Genomic DNA, 21,752 nt, shown 5'->3' with positions numbered 1-21,752 from the left:
GTCCCGGATTTCTAGTTCCCAGTGGAGTTCAGAAGAGTTGGATGTCATGCAGTTACTCACTAAAGACAATAGAAAGTAGTTGCTCAATATTATGAACATATTGAAGTAAGACACATTCATCACTGAGTGCAGACTTAGTAGTATAAAGGTCAGGCTGCTGAAGGTCCCGGATTCGTCTCTTTGTGGTAGGATCATGATTGTTCACTCCCGAAGAGTCAAATACCAAGACGAAACGGCTGTTAGGTGCATCCAGGCTTTTATTATTTATTTAACTTAGGCTGTTTCTTGATCATAATGACATTCAATAATCTTCATAAATTTCCGTACTGGTTAGAACCATAGTGATGTCAACATTTTTAAGCTACATGGTAAAAGGTCTGTAATATTTAAGGCATTACTATTAACAAAGTACATGCTAAATACTCGAACTCACTGATGGAGTTGCTTCAAAATACGGGCCCAAAAATAACAGTACAAATACAATCAACATTGAACTGAATATACCTGATAGCTGCAAAATAAAAGTAAGTAGATATTTACAGTTAAATTATCCTGAAGAGTATGATCTAAATTTGAAATGTTATTTGAAATACTCCACTCATTACGTTGCTACCATTAGTATTATACATAAAAATAAATTCTCTAATAAAAGTCAATTCTTTGAATAAAAGACGTATAAATTAATAAATTTATTTAGTAAACCTACTGATGACGGAGCATATATGTCAAAAAGCATTATACTTGAATTTTGAAATAAACTTTCAATGACGAGTGGTCGACGAAAACCTGTAGTAAATCTTGGACATTAATATTAAACTAATTGATACTAGTCATTATTGCATATCTGCAGTTTTAAGAGAACTTATATTGTCTTTTGGATTTATAACGGTATCATTAAATCTCTAGGCCAGAGACGCCACCATTGTGCTAGTAAGGCTTCAACTGAACTCATAAAAGATGTTTACACTGATCAGTCTCAGTTGGCTGTAGGCAATCAACAGGAAATCCAAGACCTTAGTTTAGTATTATGGACACTCGTCAGTAAGGCGTACCCGCAGTCATGGAGGGACTGATGCTCCCTGTGAGATACAAACACACGTCATTTGGATTCACAGTTTGAGACCTACCATTGAGCTTCTATGCCAGTGACTGATCCCCTAAATAAATTGTCCATTGATAATTCATTTAGTAATCGATAACTTCATGTTTTGTGATTTCTAATTCAGATCAAATTATATGCGTCCAGTTAAAGTATGAGCACTTTGCTAAATAATATAATATCACATTGCAGTTTGTCCAATAGTTGATCTTTTCACCTTTTATATGTTAACCATGTAACTCCGTTTTAGGTCTTGATGGAATAAGATTTGTTTTAAAAAAAATTTCTTACATTACTAAAACAATCAGACTAGAATACATACAGACAAATGGAAAAATTAAAAAAAAAACATGTTTTGTGGTCACGTTTTATGAGAAAAGAGAGAAAAGAAGGTAATGATAATGGAGAATGATGGAAAATGAATGAATGAATTACTCACTGGTGTTCTGGTTTTTGTTCCCGCTAATACCATACTACGAGAAAGACTACCAGATTGGACGAAACAAGAGAAAAATGATGTGAATGTATTTATAATACCCAGTGATAAGATTTCCTGAAAGGGAAATATTATATATATTCGAAGAAATTACAAACCAAGCGTGTATAGGTAGGCGACTTAACCAGACAATCTAACGAGTTATTATTATCTCGTCACGAATATGTGAACATGATGATAATAAAAATCTATGGTATAATTAGGTAAGATAACTGTTATGAAATTATCAAACCGCTATTTTAACTAGACTAATAGGGATTCCTAGAGTAGTAAAATATCCTATTAAAATGTAACAGAAGAGGTTAAGTAAGTAAGTAATTGAATGTAATGTGAAGGTAATGTCTACAACCATTGGTTATGATGATCACAAGTGGTCTATGCCTACCTATGCGGCTTAACTCAACAGTATGTGAATTCATGGGCCAATGACATGTCTTGTTTTGGTGCTTTACATATAAGGAAAATTACGAGTTCTCGTCTGAATCATTGTGATACTTAAATTGCTCGAATACAAACAATATTAAATATACGACCAGTAATTACGTAGTTTGTTTGACAAATGATATCCTTAAAATAAATCTCTATACCTTTTCAGCTTCAATTTCTAAACTTATTAATCAGATAGTATAAAAATTGTTCCGGAAACTACCTGTTATTGTTCAAATTTAAGTTTATTTAATACTGATAAGTTTCACAGGAGGCTTGGTGTTGTTTCTAAAACTAATAAATAAATTTTTTGTAAACGTTAGTATTTTCCCGTTGTTGATGTGATGTATCGAAACTGATCAGCCTCTACATGTTTATGTGCATCCCAAGAGGATTGCTTTGATATTATCATATATTCACAGGATTTTATTAAAGCTAGTTAATAGCTAGGATCGGGATCCGGGATTCACGTTTATCTCATTCGGTACGCGTCAGGTGGACGTACCTGATTTCACTATGTTGTCTACACGTAATTGCTCAGTTTTGAAGTGCGTCTCTATCACAGACTAACATTCTGTTGTGAGAAACTCTTGAAAATTAGTGAATAAGCCAGTATTTAATTACATTTAAAATTGAAAACTTTAAAACAAGAATGAAACAGTTGTCTAGTGTTTTCTTGTATAGAAAGCTAAACAATCAAATGAAAATCAGGCATTGATTGGTGAATAAATCAAGAGACGTATAAAACGAATTAAGTAGAGAGATTCTACTAAAAATATAGTAAATCCAGTCAATAAGATCAATAGTCATCGAAATACAAGTCAGTGACTGAAGGATCATGGTTTGACAGTTATTCAATTCTTATCTGAAAGACATCTAAAAATCCCAACGTTAACGTAGTTGTACATTTGGAAAGAAAAACATATAGATACCTGTAACTATGTGTAAAGTCACATATTCTTTATATTATATTTTGACTTACGTGATTAAAATTAACTTTATTTCTGTACTTTAAAGAGAACAATTTAACTAAGGAAACCGACAGGAACGTACTAACAAATCCAATTAAAATAGCATCTGGAAGTAAATCTGGAATTATGCTCCAATGGGGTACTGTTACCTGTGGCATTCTATCAGTTGGGAGAGGGAGGAAATGAAAAACAATACATAAGCGCACTATATTGTAGCAGATGAATACGTTATATAGATTTCAAATGATCATAAGAACAAATTTGTGATGATTCAATTGAACTGTTAGTGTAATGTAATTCGGGGAGTGATTGGAAACAAGGGAACGTTGAACAGTTGTTTCACTCCTGTATGAGATTCCTCAGAAGTACGAGGAGTCGTCAGAATACTACTTAAAAAAATCGACTGAACTTCAAAGATATCTCAACCACTTAGTAACCTAACGATCACTGGTTACTAGTTTCATGATGAAATCCTCGAATTCTAGTGGGGTAGTCATGTCCGAATGAGTTTAATCATCTAGGGGATAAGACTATAATCACACTTAGTATTAAATAAGCATTAAGCTAAAATGTCAATTGATCGTAAGTTAAAACATATTGCATTGGTTATGAACTTAATCGTCTAAGCGTATTGTTTTCAACGTTAGATATAAAGTTCTTTCATTCTACTAATGGAGGTGTCTTAACAAGACTCTACCCAGGAGTCCCATACTAGGACAAAACAGTTGTAAAGTGACTTATGGTTTTAAGTACAGCCTAAACTGATGTCCATCAATGGTAAATACTTTTAACAAGTTTGCACATCTGTACGAGTATATGTGTAATTTGTAATATGAATTTTTCTTTAAATTACCTTTATGGTTGATATTGTTAATTTAGAATAAGTAATATTTCAGTGTTATCATTCTGATATTCTACTGCCCCCTACATCTCACTTTGGTGAATACCTTCATTTCCATACACAGAACTAATCACAGCAATGTTCAGTCGATTATACAGAACTTAAAGTTTAAAATTCTTCACTAAGTATTTGATCAACATCATGATTAGACTTAACAGAGAGAACAGTGGATTTAGATTTTTGAGGGACTCGAGTTATTCCAAAATGTTTTCCTTACCAAGTAAATAAACAATTTCACTGGTTGTTCCTTCCGTATATACATATATATACATATATATTGCGTTCTTTGAACTGGATGGTTTGATCATGAAGCAATTATTGTTTTTTTAAATTTCATCAATTGTAAATCAGTTATATAACTCATTAATTATTAAAACATTCATTTTTCGGGAAATCGACCTTAGTTTGAAGAAGATTTCAACATACCAGGAGTAATCCAATTCATGAGCATGCATCTTAATTAGAATACCTTGAGACATAGTAGTATGTAAAATTACGTATCAAGCCTTAAGCGATATGAATTTCTTTTAAATTGCCATATATCTGTTTGTTACACAAATTCGTAGGTCTGGAGAAGTACAAAACTAATTGAACACTGAATATAACTAGTTTCATTTAAATCCCTATTGTAAATCAGAAGTACATTTCCGTTTGAAATGGTATATAATGAAATTATTTCAGTATCTTTATTTGTATTTCACTCTGATGATAATAAAAACACACTGAAATTAGTAAGCTACATCATAGTTTAAGTATTGTCTTTTCATACTCTTCCAAGTCTCTTAACTTCATTTACTAATCATATAGTAGTGAGCCACATTCAGTGTTTCAGAATTGTGTATTGAAGAGTATATAATTTTTGTTAACCTTATTATTGTGTCATCTACTCAGTATAATGTTACTTTTTCCACGTCTAAAGACACAGTTTCCAACCGTTTTATTACGGATTATGAACGCTATTAACAGGGTGCATGTAACCTATATAATGGCCGTTATGTATCGAATAGAGTTTTACGAAACCTCATAGTTGTTTTATTAAGGGCATTGAATCCATTTATATAACTCCAGAAGTTTTTATTTTCATATTTAAATTAATCTATGGAGTTGGTCGAAAATTAATGAAAATATTTCAAAATACGAAATTTCTTGTAGATTTATTATTGAATACATTCAACCATGTACTTACCCGCTCGCAATATATCCTACAATTGAAACATTCTTAGTAGAGTGTAAATTTAATGTACCAGAAATTATAGTGCCTAAAGCAACCTAATATGAGAGGTGAAAGTGAATTGTGATTAGATTGCTTTGAAAGAAAACAGTAAACTAGCAAGCAATTGAGTAATAAATGTTGTTAATCAAGGTACATTGTACAAGAATATTTCAGCGTACATCTAGTTTACTGGAGTTTAGACAATCATCATCGTTCTCATTAGTTTAAAATAGTCCAGTTCATGTTCTAAGATTCATAATTGAAATTGAAATTTTTCTCAAAGATCTCAACGTCAGCTATATTTAAGTGATACAAAATTATCTCGATTATTTGCCACTTTTCGGATAATTAAAAAACTTTACGATGAGCTAGTAGTGGTTTTTAGTTTAAAGTATCTCTGGATCAAGTATTTATTACTTGCTCGCACTTTCAGCTAATTAAGTCATTAGCAGATACGTAAATTGAACATTGAATACCAAAGTGAAAATTGATTTTCTCTTATGTAAATGGTCATCTTTTCAACTTAAATACAGTTTTGTTCTGGAATAAAAATTAACTAATGGAACAATAAAACTGCATATTCTTCCCCATTACTAGAGACCTCCTATCCTCCTACAATCTGAAACTAAATTGAACCCCAGTACCTCGAAGTGCTGAGAAGAGGAGTCAAAATGAGATTGAAAAACAAGGAAAACTACTTTTGGAAAAGTTATTTATGTTTTCAGTGTATTTTTAATTAAATTATGGTTCATTTTTATTGCAGTAAGTACACGACCACCAAGACCGCCACATTGTTTTTCACAGCATAATTTCGATTTTAATTAATTTGGTATATAGTGCAATGTTAGTCCAATAATATCGATGACAATCATTTCACTCTTGAGATATCAGAACTCCACTGGTCAAAATTTCTCACTGAGACTTTAAGAACATCTTGGATTGAATCGACTATCATTGTTTGAGTGGAGCGGCCTCATAGAGACTGATTTAATTTGTGTGTTGTATGAGTTACAGGACTTTATTATTAGTGTGGGTAAAATTTACAACTCCAGATCCATATTTTCAATCTTCCGCATTACTTCAAGGAGAAAAACGTTACAATACTTAAAATAGGTGGCAAACAAATTTATCCTTTTGGGTATTTCATCATATTTTTATGGAATTCGAGAAAAGTAATCCTCATGAGTTATGATTACTCATTTGTATTGAGTAAGTAGTAAATTGATACTCTTCAAAAATCTATTTTGTAATAAGTTACACAGTTTAAACAGAAACCAGATGACTATGGTCGTTGGTTACTGTGAATAATCATGAGTGTGAATGATAATTTACTTTGAGGTACCTATGAGTTTATTATTTTTCTCTGTTTTTATATACAATACACTTTCCTCTTTTATAGTGTACTTTTCTTAAAATTGACCTTTACGTACTATTGATATATGAAGGAACCTGTGAGATACAATTCTATAGATCAATACAAAACAGTGTTGTCTAGATCTATAGTAAGGATTTTACAACTGAAATATCTGTCTCACAGTACACAACACAATTAAACGTTCCAAATTTGTTTGAACGCAATAAGATGGTAATTAATTTGATTTAAAAAATGACAAACATTTACCAAAATCAATTCACTGGGTATTGGAATCTTCAAATCTATATATTGTTTCAACAGGGGTTCAGCACAAAATTTAATAATCATTAAGAACGCAATCGATGCAGCAGATATAAGTAGTGTGAACAAATTTGTCTCACGTATATTTTTGAACAAATTCACATAGACCTGGAATAGTAAACAATATATGTGTACATTCGATGATATATTAAACAGAGAATCAATTTACCAAATGTATCAAAGCAAGCATTTATTTTGAGTTTAAGACTCAGTTGTGAACTCAACCTGTTACGTCTCAGTGATCAATCAATTGTATACATCTCAGTCCTACAGGGGTCACTCATCGCTTGAATAAATCAGTGGTTATGTCTCAAACTGTGATGTTAGGTGATGCGGGTTCGAGTACTACAGAAAACATTAATTCCCTTAAGATTGCAAGCATGTCTTACTGATGAGTCCTAACTAGCACTAAATCTATATTCATAGTCCCCTAGCGACTACCTCCGATTACTTAACAAATGAGTTGGATAGAAATATTTGATATTAATACATTATGATGACAATTATAAATGACATTTCTCTGAGACTAATTAAAAATTTGATTCTTAAATCAAATACACTTGTTATCAAATCATTCCCGTATAACATTAAAATAGCAGCATCGAAAAACTGTTGAGACTAATTAAATATAGTGTAAAATACTCTAGAATGTATAACTATTAAAATACTGATCGATAAAGAAAGATAATAAACACCCTATATTTCAAATAAAACTGAGTGTTGGAGTTGCTAAATCCTTAAATATAAAATAATAGAAAAATCCAAATTGATCAGATTTATTTGAAGGGATTTCCATTTAGTTCTTTCAGTATTAAATATTTCAACGGGTATTTTTTTCGGTGTTTAATGCATTTTCGTTGCTTCATTCAGTGTGATTTTTCATCCAGGTAATAGTTGATCAACATGGGGAATTCTTTAACTAACAATCACTGAATGTAATCACTAAATAACTTAGCGAATTCGAGTGTGAATTGATTTTCATCAGTTCAATACCTCAAATAAATCTTTCTTACAAGATTTATGTTTTGGAGTGACAGAGGTTAGGAGATAAGTGAGCTTGATATTAATATCGTATTGTAATACAAGTTATCACTGCTTTTGTCAATATATCAGGAAGTCATAGAATTTACAGAATTAGTAAGTGTATGGCAGCATGTTAGCAGCATAACCTATTGACTTTAAGCTTGATTCTGTATGAAATCATAAGTAGATACTATTGAGAATAAAACAACTGTTCAGTTGTTGATAAGTTTTCAAAAATCCATCAACTGTTGTCAACCAGTTATAAAATCTAATTTTAATAAACTACGCGTAAACAGCATAAAGCCTGAGGCAATTTGTTACGTTAACTAATAACGTAAAGTAAGGTTTAATGAAGACAACCACTTGTTTTGTGATAAGATATACTATTTGGATAGCCATTTCTGTTAAATGTAAATGACATTTTGATTATACAATATTCACCGTTGATTTCGAGAGTAAACTGACGATTCGTTCACCTTAAACTTTAATTTCTTCAAGTCTCTCAGTGATCATGATACATTTTAACTATTGAACATGAATACAGTAATCTGTATTTCTAGCTTTAACTTATTTTATGATGAAACAGCTGTTCCAGTGCTTCATAACATTTCCTCTCTCTATTCATCTTTTTACGAATAATCCGGTTATCATTATGATTTTCTAAGTATGGTTCATTATGTTCTTGTAATTGGCGTACATTAGCATACAGGCTACAGGTTGTAATAATCAGAAGTAGATCGGTTTTCTGTTCACGTATTCCGATTGTGCACTATGGATAAAGGAATATGAGTGGACCAATACACTTTATGATATCCGATCATCATTGATGGTCAGTAATGTCGGATAAGCGATCATTAATATAATTGGCTTAAAATAAATTCATCATCGGTGAACTCTATAGTCTAATAATCCAATCAAGTAGGGATATAGAAGCTGAATTCATAACATCACATGTAGTCAGTCTTTAATGTTTTCTATCTTCGGTAAAATATGAGAGTACTTTACATTTGGTGAAATAGTTTCAACTTCACATAAAAAGCAGTTAATTTAACACAAATGAGTTACAGAAATTCTATATTCATTATTTCAGAATGTGAATTTGCTTGGATTTCAGTGAAAGCATATTCTATTTTTTATTAAACATTTCTACCGATAATCGTTCTAATCATGACTGAGGTAGTCATTCACCATAATTATCATTATGATACTTTAGACCCAGAAATGATGTTGATCTGCGATGAAAATTTTTTTCATTTGAGAAAAATTTGTTTGAGCGTGTTGATACAAAACATTCACCAGGTTCGTTTCCTTTTGGTCAAATAAAGAGCAGCTGGCAGGTAACAAAATAAAAAGATTACGCACTTGCATAACACGTACTGGGGTTATCGCTAACATTTCCACTGTTTAGTTTTGCTTCTTTCTCAGTTCGTTTAGTGGACGAGTACTACATTTCAATGTAATTCATTAAAAACTTTATTTTAAACAGGTGGAGTTGTCTTCAGCTATTTTCCATGAACATATTCCGTATAGAACAACCCAACGTATCGGATGGAAACTACAAATATAGTGAAAGCGAAGGCTTGGGATGAACTTTTCAACAAAAATGACCCTAATACACAACACTTACCTAATAAGTGAACGGAAAAGTAAATGAAAGTGTGATGCATAACACATATTGTGACATTGAACATATTGAGGATAACCCTAGTCCATAGTGTGTTACCTTAGGTATTTAAAAAGTATCTTAATAAAAGCAATCAAATAAAGAGTAAAAACTCCAAAACAAATAGTAGTTGCAATAAAAATGATTTCTATGGACTTTGTATGACATTATGGATTCATAATCCTATAGAGTTTCAAGGTAAAGAATCTGCTGTCCAGTATTTCCTGACTTCCAGTAACTTCATAGGAAAGTTGAAGAGTTTACAGAGCACGGAATATTAAAAAGAAGAAAGGCCGCTATATATTACTATAAAAAGTATGCGATTAATTTTCAAGTTTTGGGCTACAGATTGTAGCCTAATTCTTATTTCTTGATTTAAGATCAACTTGTAGTCATGATAAAAAGTTTTCAGTTTAACTGTCTTTATTGACAAGAAAATAGTAGTCAGGCAAAAAGATAAAAGAAAAGTATGACCGATGTTATGTAATAAGTTCATAAAATTCATAAGTAAAACGAAAAGAGTGAAATTTTCTTAAGTCTAATCTTTTTTTCAATCTGATTACTAGATCTTGTTTATAAATGTTAAAATCATCCACCATACAAGTTTCATATTATCTCGAACTCACATGATTTGGTATTATGGCAAGCTTTTCATCTCCCATACAAATTATAAAGATCTATCATAAACAATCATATGTACTACAAGTTATCACATTTTTCCTGCTCAATATGTATGGTGCTGGCTTAAATTAGGTGTATTCATACAATTTGAAGTTAAAACCTGTTTACTTGAATGAGGAATCACTAAGCTTATTACTTGAAATTGTTCAAACAAACTGCATAGAGACATTCTCCGACAGTGGAAAGCTGCTTGAAATATACATGAAACCCAACTAACAATTTTGACTGATGTCAACACTATCCTGGAAAGAGTTATATGGTGTGATTTTCGAACAGTTAACTGATGATTAGTAATTAATGTGACCTCACTTCCAGCATTCCAGCATTATAGCTAATGTGACGAAAGCTCTAACTAGAATTTCTAACGGTTACTTTTAACCTCAAGTCTTATTCTTAATTCTTTACACTACTTGATAATGTCATTATGCCTTAATAGGTGGTTGGAGTATCTCAAGGTGATTTTCGAATCACTCAAATGTTGTCGGGAAGTTCTAGTCTTGCAGCCCAGTGACCTTAAGAGATTAGCCTTTAAATGAACATCGACATATATGAAGCGTGTAGATAACCCCATTTGATTATATATATATATATATATATATATATATATATATATAACTATCGGTAGTGATAATGTTTAAATTAATTACAAGAAATGGCCGTAAAGGTGACCAGATAAACAGTTTAAAAACCAGTTGTTTTCACCTATGGAAACAATTATGTTTAGTCTAATTAAAAAGAGTGGAATTAACAAATTACAGAATAGTCCATGCAGATGACCCTAGAAATCAATTTGCTAATAAATAAACATCTACGTGAATATACTCGAAACATATTTATACTTGTTTTGAAGTTTATACGAAAATCAATTAGCTCTTTACTACAAACAATTAAATAAACCAATGCAATAAATAGACGTAGTAATTTATATATAGCCATAGACTATTTATAGGTCATACTTTGTGATGTGCTTATAAGAAACTTAATGAAAATAACAATTTCAAACAAATAACAGAATTTATTTTTGAAGATTATTGAGACTGGTTTAATTTGTTGAAGCGGTCTTATCACATAAGATAGATTCCATTAGTGACCAATTTTGAGATAGGCTTTTAAGTTTATAGTGAAAAATCGTAATTTCTCGAGCCTATTTATGAAGACCTAGTGAATATAGAGATATCTGACTAGACAGGTATGAAAGTATAACTATTTTTTCAGTAAACATCTATGTAATATATGTATTTGATAAATACCAAACATTTATAAACATTTCACAAGTAGTCACATTTACAATGTTAAATCTCTTCCTAATCATATAAAACATATTTCTGACAATTAATTGAAGGGTTTTAGCATAACAGCAAGAGGATTAATTAATAAAATTTATTATCATATTGAACTATGAATGAGATAAACGTATGTTAACACAAAGAAATCTGGCTTAGAAATTATTGATGAGTCTCTATAGTAGGACAGATATAAAGTCAAATGTAACCCATTCTAGTGTCCTCGGAATATCGGACTCCAATTTGATCGTTTAATTATTGTTATCGGCTTGTACATGTTGCCAATCCTCGCATATAATTATCGACTTAACTCGCGTTAGTGAATAACGGAATTAAATAAGTCAAATAGGAGAATGGATTTTGAATGCGTATATTTCATACAATCATTGATGTGAAAAGACAATTGAGGATTCGTAGCGAAGAAAGCGAAGAGGAGAAAGAGAAAGAAGAGAAACCAAATGACGCGCAGTGGAGAAGGAGAGTGAGCCAACTCGATTTAACTAAGTGTGACTCAATATTTATAGTTAAACAAAAATAAGTTACAGTCGCATGGTGGATAGGGTAAGTAATTAGCAGGCATACGATCACATAAAAGACAATCAACGTTAGCAAACAAATAAATGACAGGGTAAAAATATGGCTTGAAAAGAATAGATAGATTGGTCTGTCCAGAGGCTAGAATAACCTATGTGGGTTTGACATGGTGCCAGCCTCTACACCATAATACACGAATTTAGTGGACTGTATTTTTCAAATCTGATCACTATAAGTACTCAATCAAACCACATGTGTATATAAAGATATTATGGTCTAATATTAGTGAAAACCAGGAAGCACTAGAGTTTAACCATGTTCGGTATCAGGAAGTCACTCACTGTTAGCATCGGAAGATAGGTGCCTAATATCGCGAATTGATTGAAGTTAGAAATAGGAATTACTAAATAGCGGCCCAGTGACTTAAGGTTTAAGTACTTATTGAAACATTTGAAGGTCCTGGACTCGATCCCAAATGAGGTCGTGGGTGTAGACAGGTAGACACAAAAGAGCTATCCAACGCTTCTTAGATTATAATAGTTGTCTAGTAAGGATCAGTTAGTAGTCTAAGGTATGAAGAAGCTTTAGCAGAACATTTTGGAAAACAAATCAGAAATTTGAAGAAAACATACTTTAAATTCAGCTAAAGACTAAAGTAATTTGACGGAAAAACATTGGATCTAATTTTAAACACTGAAATCTATCACAAAGACACTACATAAAAAGTTTTTATTTTAATGAATCTTGGATGATTTATTCTTAAAACTTGTGAATATTTATAGCGTAGTTCAATAAATAAAATGTATTAGATAATTCACTCAGATCAGTTTTTTGCATTCCCATCACAATACTTCTAAAAGCCTTTGTGATACACGGTAAAACCAAACGTTCCTGATATTTGGTTGTTTTCACCACGAACTGATGGTAACCGGCGAAGCTTTGGAAACCTGGATGTACTGAAGAGTTGATTTTATTTATTAATTTCAACACAAATATTGGTACAAGAGGGCACCAAATATATATGCGCCACACCATATTTGTGTGTGTGGGCTGTGATACTGCCCGGGTGCCCAAACCGAAGCACGTGGTTTTCTTAGGGGGCCACACCCCGAGCCTTCGACCTGAAGGTCTGACCCATAAGACAGTGGAGCATCGTGGTCCATCCTCTTGAACCTTTAAATGGACTCAAATAGATTTTTGAGAGTCCATGCATCTAGGCTATTCAGGGTTAGGTATATATGGTTACGAATAGACGTTTAAGGTTAGTATTTACATTATGAACTAATGTCAGCTATAATCTAAAAGCACTCTGTAGTTATTCGGTTGCACAAACTTTCCTCGAAAATCCAAGAGGCGTTATCCGAATAGTTCGTCTAGAAAACATAGTGACACCAGATTAAGGTTTGTTTCAGAATTAATGGTTTAGGTTTAGAATTTAAGGACAGTGTTGCTTAAGAACCTGAAAGTTGTGTTCTCGAATCCGATTTCCTCGTTTCTCTATTGTACTCTTACTGTTCACATAATCAAACTATAAGACGGAGTCCACTGATTACGAGTACGCCTTACCCCTGCCTGGCTAATAACCTTTGCTCCAACCAATAACATGAATAATCGACAACAAAAGACTGTAAGCGAAGCCCTCAGAAATCCTTGTTCCTACTGGACCAAAGAAATTTAATCCTCAATAGTCAGTCAGGAGACGAACGCAGTAAGCCAATGAATTATTTATTATTACTTATTTATAATGGCTCAAAAACCCACTGATTTATGAGCATGAACATACCGCACCACAAGTAACAAACCATAGATTTGCACACCCATGTATACGTGATTTAAAACAAAACAATGAATAATGAATTATTAAACAATAATTCTTGACGAGCAAAACATATATCTAGCGTCCACACCTAATGGTCTGTAATGATTTAGAGAATTTTCATCATATGTGAGTAACAGTTGATATCATAAAATAAAACTGCTCAACTTCATTCATGATATGATCATCAATCTGATGATATAAATGACTCAAATTGCAAAGTTTGTTAACTAACCATAAAGAATGAACCAGGTCCTTGATATTTCTTTGCAGACTTTACACCGAACAATGAACTGATTTGACTGCTTAACACATGAAAACCTGCGCCCGATGTATAACCAGATACCATTGATGGCGCTAAATATGACGTAAATGTACCCAACTGGCAAAAGCCAATAATAAGCTTTAAATGAAATGAAAAATTCGAATTTTATATGAAAAAAGAGGACAGTGAGATTAAAAACTAAAGAAAAATACACACATTTAGTGTATTTGCAGTGAGATAGTTTAATAGATTTTCAAAAAGCAAATTTAAATGGATCATTTCGGGGGAGATAATTTTGAGTTTTATTACCATAGTCGAAAATTAAATCACTAGATATTGGTAATCCTTATTGCCAATGTTCCTTCACGTTTATGTGTATGTCTACCCTGCCTCATTCTTAGTCTTAACACTTATAATTTTATATCACATGTATTTCTTACTCTGACAACATCTCCCTTAGTATAGATTATATTCATATGAACTTATTATCATTAGGGTTGTATTTTACTTCAAATAACCAGACTAAACTTCGGCTGACATTACTGGAACGATTACTGAGATTCCTGACCCCTATTGATTAAGATTTAACGGTATGATTATAAGTATTTAATAATAAGTAATTGGTTAACATACGTTTCGGAATGTGCGCTCATGTAATTAGGAACACACTTTGTGTTTCCATTATAAATTCCCTAATTGGGTGTCAATGGTGCATTACTGTAGTTCGATTAGCTGAGCTCCATTTAGCGTAAACTGTTTTAATTGGTTGTCAAAATTCTTATATTTAACCTTTGAATTTTTTTAAATCCGACAGTTTGATTGTTATGAAATATAAAATTTTAACTTAAGAGAAGAGTCACATCAATTCTATTCGAGTGAGACTTCCACATCTGAAGAGGAAATCATGAGAAGACGCCGGAAGTGGGTAGGACATACATTGAGGATATCATCAAGCTGCATCACGAGGCAAGCACTAACTTGAAATTCTGAAGGGAGACGGAAAAGAGGAAAACCAAGGAACACACTGGTCAAGGGATCGGAAGCAAACATGTAGAGGTCTTCATAATACAATCGACCACCAAGAGATAGAGAAAGGGAGAAAGTAATCCGCCTTGTCTGGTACCGGTTTTTACTTGGAATCGACTGTCAACTGACCTGCATGCACGGCTTTTCAGTGTATTCCGTCGTACGAATTCCGGATGATGGTGACGATCTTCTCAGGCACATCACAGTGTCGAACAAAGTTCCATAAGATTCTCCTACCCTCACCGTCAAATGGTTTCTCATAGTCAAGGAAGTTGATGTAAGGTGACGAGTTTCATTCAAATGATTGTTTACCAATAATCAGTAGCGTCACAATTTGGTCTGTTTATGACTCATCCTTACGAGACCCGAATATTTCAATAACACTGTTAAAAACTTTTTCTAGTGCTGATGTAGTGAAGGAGAACACAGATGAGGACAACCGAATTACAGAGTTACTTGGTGAAATAGAAAACCATACTATGATACCTAATTTGTAAAATGTTCAATAATTGTCTTGGACTTCATTGTTCTTGCATTTCTATACTAATTGCTATCTCTTCCCGTTCTTCCTTTCTTGATCTTCCCAATCTTCTGCTGCCAGACATTAAATTCCTGACTCGCGTTATATACTACTTATGTCAATATAAGTAGCACGCACCACACTGACAGTAGTGTGGTGCCACTGAAGTTCTCAAACTTGCTTTGGTATTTTGATGACGTATCGTTCTTTCTAGTCTGTCGGCACTTGTTCTTCCTTCCAAATCCTTCTAAATAGAGTGTGGAGTATGTTTGCAGTTACCTCTATGTGTGACTTGAGTGCTATCTTGAACCCAATGACATTCTTCAGTGATGCAAAAATGATCGATCTACTTCTCTGTATTGTGATCCAGTGAAACCTGTCTAGCTTTGTGCATACTCTGTTTTGAATGAAGATTTGATGGTTGTGGATAAATGAGATTCCAATCCTATAAGCGCTCTACATGCTTCGTTCGATATCATCAGTACAACTCTGTGTGTGCGTAGCATCTTTCTCTTCTTCATGATCAGAGTACAACAGAAACTCTCCTGAATCTAATATTTGCTATCCAGATTTGTTCCAATCGATTTCACTTTTTCCATGCACCGTCAAGTTATATCTCCTCATTTCTGCAGTTGTTTTATTGGTCAAACAGGTCTCGCACATTATGCTGACATTCCAATTATCTATGTTAATTGCTGCTCTAGTTGTAGAGATAGGCATGGGCTTCATGATATCTGAAGGATCTCAGATTTCATCATATAGCTTCATAGCTCTTTTATATGAAGACCGTTTGACTCTGATGGCAAAGTTTAAAGGGCTTGAATGGGTTTTTCAGGTTAGCGTTATTCAGCAAGTTTGTTTTTATACTGGATGGGTTTACTAACCCCATGCCCAACCCTCCTCCAGTATCCGGGGTTGGAAACCTACATTAATTGGAGGAGAGCTCCAAGCGGAGTTATTTATATATTGAAAATAAATACAGAAATTACTGTTAGGTAAATACTTTTCCAAACGTTCGACTATGTATTTTATTCACATGTTTCATTCAACTGTATTATGACTCGAAAACTCGCGACATATTTTCTTGCCCTATTTGAATAACCTTTCTAACCTAAAAATCACTATTCTGAGTTACTTAGGCCGTAATAAGTAAAAATATTTACTATTTTAATACACAACATTGTCTAATTTTTTAACGGATGCCTTATTTCGGTCAATGTAATACAATAATGCCCGAATTAAAATTGTGCAGACTTATGAATAAATTATTGCAAACACGTGTTCTTTTTAATATCCTTTGTTTTTGAGTAATTCATGGTAATCCGTTTATTATTTTATTTAACTTGCTGAGTTACCTATCTACGTCTAAACGTTTATTTGTTCAGCCTGTTTGACCTAAGTATTGAAGTTTACAAAACTGTATGATTTATTTGTGCGTTTTTTTTTTGTTGTTTTGAAAATCCTTCAGATATTTTAGGGAAATAGGAAGATGTTTTAATGAAGGAACCGGGCATTTTGGAGAAAATATGAATATTCACCTACATTCCATCAATGTTGGTTGCTTGGTTTTAAATCTCTAGGACCTTCAAGTTGTCTTGGGTAATTGATAGCACACAGCTTATGTTCTATAGAGTACATATGCTTACCAACTTTTAAGTCTAGGTAGCTAGATATTGGTATGGTTTACTTAGCTCTTAATAAGATGCAAGCTTCCCGTCATTGAATTTTGGATTTTACGCCAAAATAGAGGAACCGCCGCCTTACATTTGATTGGTTCATCATTATTATATATTTTTATTACGAAAAATTGTCAGATGCAGGTAGTCAATTACTAATCATTGCTGTGAGAACATCTTTGAATGCGTTTTCTTAGAATCTTTTACAATTAGAATGTAACTGAGAAATGAATTTCTTGGTAAATATTGTACTTCGAATTCCCTACTATGTACAAGTGAACAGTATAAAAATTTACTGACCACTTAGTGGGAAAGTGGTATATATATATATATATATATATATATATATATACTATTGCAGTAAATATTTCTATGAATTTAGTGTTTATCTTATTGTGCTAATGAGCAGTGGCAACTTGGAACGATGTACCTGACTGAATGATGGTCCATGATGCTGATCGAATTTCATCGATTGAGTTGTAATATGATTTTTTTTTCATAGAAGACCTAAAATTAAATGCATATTATTTGGATAGGTAGTCGTAAGTATGGTCGATAGAAATCCATGATCTTGGGTTTCATTCTAGTTGACCCACGATAGCAAGAAATATCTGTAATAATTAGGAATTATTGCTCTCAGGTAGAATAATGTGGTAATTATTATTGTTAATGATAGTTTTAGTAGTGCGATAACAGCAAATTACCAGCATAAATGTATGAGATATCTCAGACACCATCATCTGATATAAGTAGATGATATAAATTTGTGGAATTTGTCAATTGGATCATATTCTAGACGACCATCACCTCAAAAAAATAATCGCATCTAGCTTGATGGTATGCATGGAGACGAAAATAGAGTTTTAAATGTATTTGCTTTCATTAAACTAAATTACAATACTTGATTATACAATAAAATTATAAAACTTTTGTCACTCTTTTTCAGTAAAATCTACCACTATTAATTCACGGGTTATAAGTATTTGATCATAGATACACCTGAAGAATTGCTTGTGCATTTTGGGACCACTGATTAAAAAATGTTGAAGTTAGAAACAAAGTACCAATTAGAAGGGAAAATCGATTTATGCAGTGATAATGAACCGTTATCAAATGAGGTGATAAAGAAATGTGTTAATTATGCCCAAAACGTTCGAACCTCGATTTCAATGTGGGAATAAATTATAAGAAGCTAACGGTGACCAATTCAATATATGAAATCACTTCATGAGATCAGTGACTGCAGGAATGGGGTGTACTAATAGGTACAGACTATTTGATTGGTGTCCGCTCGACGATCACAATCAATAGTTAGAGATGATGGGTGTTATAGCCCAGAATCAGTAGTAGTGGCCCAGATGCACTCACTGTTTTCTTTCCCCTGAATCTTGAGTTTCTAAATTACTATGTACATTTTGTTTTGTGAATCGATTCTATCTTCTCGAATCACGCTGTCAAGGCCTAATTCTTTATTTTACTACTGATACTAATGCTACTCCTACTACTGTAGGATTTATCTCTATACTCTGACCCTGTGGATCTGGTATGTCAGCTTGAACAGATTCAGACGCACTGATTTAAAATCCATTCATCCTTTTTTAACCTACGATCAATTTCCGGTTATGTTTAATCTCCCGTTTTAAATGAATATGCGCATTACAAGTAACTATTACAAACCTACATACTTTAATATACTTGATTTTTTGAAATTATTAGACCATATTAAATTATAAAGGAAGTGAATTAAAACAAATGTAAATTCTATCTATGAACTATTTTTATAGTGAGATTTTGTATTGAACCTGTCTTTCATGGTATATATATATGTGTGTATCACTTTTAAGTTCTGATTAAATTTTACTATTAATAATAATAATAACAGATTCATTCCTCTGACATTAGTATTAAATAAATAAGTCATAATTGTGGACTGACACAATGCATGACAAATCGAACCCAGAAGTATCATCTTTACTCACTCTACACCCGTAATGACCCGGGTTTATAATCCCAACTACCATAAGAAATACAGTTATCGCTTATTGTATTGGCTGATATAAAAAGTGCTATTTTAAACCTAATGAAATTCGCTAATATCGACTGAGTGGTGTAAACGGCATATTGTCCACTGACTGGCCTAAACATATGGAGTCACATTTGAAGAGCCATCTTAAACTAAGTAAGAATGCATGTCCAGTGCACTCATTAGTTTACATTTCTAATTTGGATTCATTCTCAAAGCTGCGCAACCGTTATCCATCGCCATTGGTAATACATGCTTTATGCACATGGTTGTTTGTTATGTCCATAATTAAATAAGTTAATAACCATAATAAGCTATATGGCTATGTGGAGCTGAAGTTTTCATATGAGGCCGGAGGTTCGCCATTGGTATTGTGGATGGTTCGACGTTGCTTTGGCGAGTTTTGCTGACTGTTCATGCACAAAACTGGTTTGCTGGTTAACCGATTTCATTCACACTGGTGGTCGCTTTTCAGTGTTCTCAAGGGCCATTGTCATTTGGACATTGAAAGGTATGTCACCATTGCTAACATTATTGAGTTTGACTGTCGTGTAAGCGGGATAGGTCAATTTTGGCCTGTTCGTGCTGTGCATAATTGATTCACACGATCATTGATCGGAATAACTATACATGTGACGTGAATGTGTATATGAATGGTGAGAATGGTCCATCAGGGTGCTTCTTACTTGTGTGGTTGCGCCACAGGGTTGAACTGTACTATTCAGATTGTAGCATGAAAGCCTATACGGTGTCCGGTTCTCCTGTGAAGCGGGATTGAGCTGTACTGTTTGGGTTGTCATGTGAAAGTCTGAATGGTGTCTGATTCTCCTGAAAACCAATGTAAAATTACCCTGGCCCACAAGGGTATATTATAAAACTATTATATAACTATAATAACTATAAAATCTTTTCTATATCCGTTACCATCATTTACTTTGATCATGGTACACCCTATCTTTATTTAACCAGTCAACAAATAGTGTAATTTCATTATATCAGTCATAAAAAGAGGCTGTAGGATATTTACGAACGTTTGACTAGTTAGCCATAACTGAGAATGAAGACCTTTAGAGCTGGATTATAAAACAGTAACGCACTGTAATTACAAGCTTCTTCAATGAAGTGACACACCTCATTCAGAAACCTTTGGTTATTTTAGTTGTGCTACTACATGAATTCGTAGGTGACAAAATATTTAAAGTATTTTCAGTATGGAGTTGTGGAGATTGTTGAATTTCATTGAAATTATGAACCGGTCTTAGTTAGACCACCACTGAAAATCTAGAAGCACTGGGTGTCCGCTTCTTCCTGGTCGCGGAATCCTCAGCAATGTGCATCCACGACTTCTCAACCAAGAATCGAATTCGGGATCGGCTTATGTTTCCATGAAATTTACAAACCCATACTGGCGATTATCGTATGTATTCTAGTGACTGGTTACAAATGTTAACTCTCTGAGTTCTGATGAGAAGCAGAAACCAGTAAAGTTCAACCGTATCGAGTGTGCACCAGTCACCTATCGACGATATGGGAATATGCTTGCGAAATGTCACAAACTGGTTGAAGTTAAACCAGCAAATCATTTGATGCCAATTCAATGATCTAACAATTAAGCACTCGTCATGATATTTGAAGGTACTTGGTTCGATTCTGAGTTGGCTTGTGGATATTCACTGTCTAGGAATTCCATACTAGGTCGAAATAACTGCCCAGTACTTCATGATTTTTTAATTATTGTTTAAGATAAATCTGTTATGTAATCTATGAACTAAGTATCGGAGATTTTTTACACTTTACATTTACATACAGTCTACTGACTTAAATTATTAAAAGAACCTAATTAACAACTAAATTTCTACAGATTTACTAAATGCAATCTACTTAGTAACCAGTTTTTTAGTAAAATCAGACAGGGATGTATTTGAAAAGCACCCAGTGTGAAAATCTTTCAAAAAAATCATTATTAAGAGAACAGTTAATCATGTTGAGTAGTTGAAAACGTTGAAATAAAGATTATTGAGGATTTCTTTAAAATCTTCGAATTAAATAAATATCAAAACTTGCTTGTATAATTCCAACTAGAAAAGTAAGCGTCACGGCTACAATTGCTCTTGGTTCTGAATATTGTAGTGGCAACTTGTTAGTTATTATATCTTCAACTAGTGTAGAGTTTGAATTTATGATGGAATTATGATGATTAACTGCGACTTTTGAACTATGCTGTTCAATTGGGCCAACAATCAGTAGGCTTACAACAGCGAATGTACCTAAATTAAATAAAAACAGTTATTTATAGTAAATTTAAGGTATAATAAATCCTAATGACTGACCATTTGCTATCAGACCTACAAATCTCGGTTTTTATTCCCAATGTGGTCGTAGATACCCACTTTTGAAGAGTTGCATACTAAGATGAAACAGCTAACCAGTACTTCCTCCAACCACCTAACATCTCAAACTT

General features: G+C 33.0%; 1 protein-coding gene across 2 annotated transcripts in view; it reads right to left on the bottom strand.

Moving 5' to 3' along the window:
• The window catches only part of SMARCAD1_1 (ATP-dependent helicase smarcad1), an 83,343-nt gene that overhangs the window by 19,489 nt on the left and 42,102 nt on the right, over positions 1 to 21,752 (bottom strand). For both annotated transcript variants that reach the window (XM_051210544.1, XM_051210545.1), the window contains 7 exons: positions 21,356 to 21,558; positions 14,017 to 14,184; positions 6,728 to 6,889; positions 5,080 to 5,162; positions 3,004 to 3,151; positions 1,539 to 1,652; positions 434 to 511 (listed from right to left, as the gene is read on the bottom strand). The gene's annotated coding sequence lies outside the window, so the exon portion shown is untranslated. The remainder of the gene's footprint in view (positions 1 to 433; positions 512 to 1,538; positions 1,653 to 3,003; positions 3,152 to 5,079; positions 5,163 to 6,727; positions 6,890 to 14,016; positions 14,185 to 21,355; positions 21,559 to 21,752) is intronic.

Source organism: Schistosoma haematobium, chromosome ZW, assembly GCF_000699445.3.
Source record: "Schistosoma haematobium chromosome ZW, whole genome shotgun sequence".
NCBI lineage: Eukaryota > Metazoa > Platyhelminthes > Trematoda > Strigeidida > Schistosomatidae > Schistosoma > Schistosoma haematobium.
This window is presented reverse-complemented; position numbering and strand designations above follow the sequence as displayed.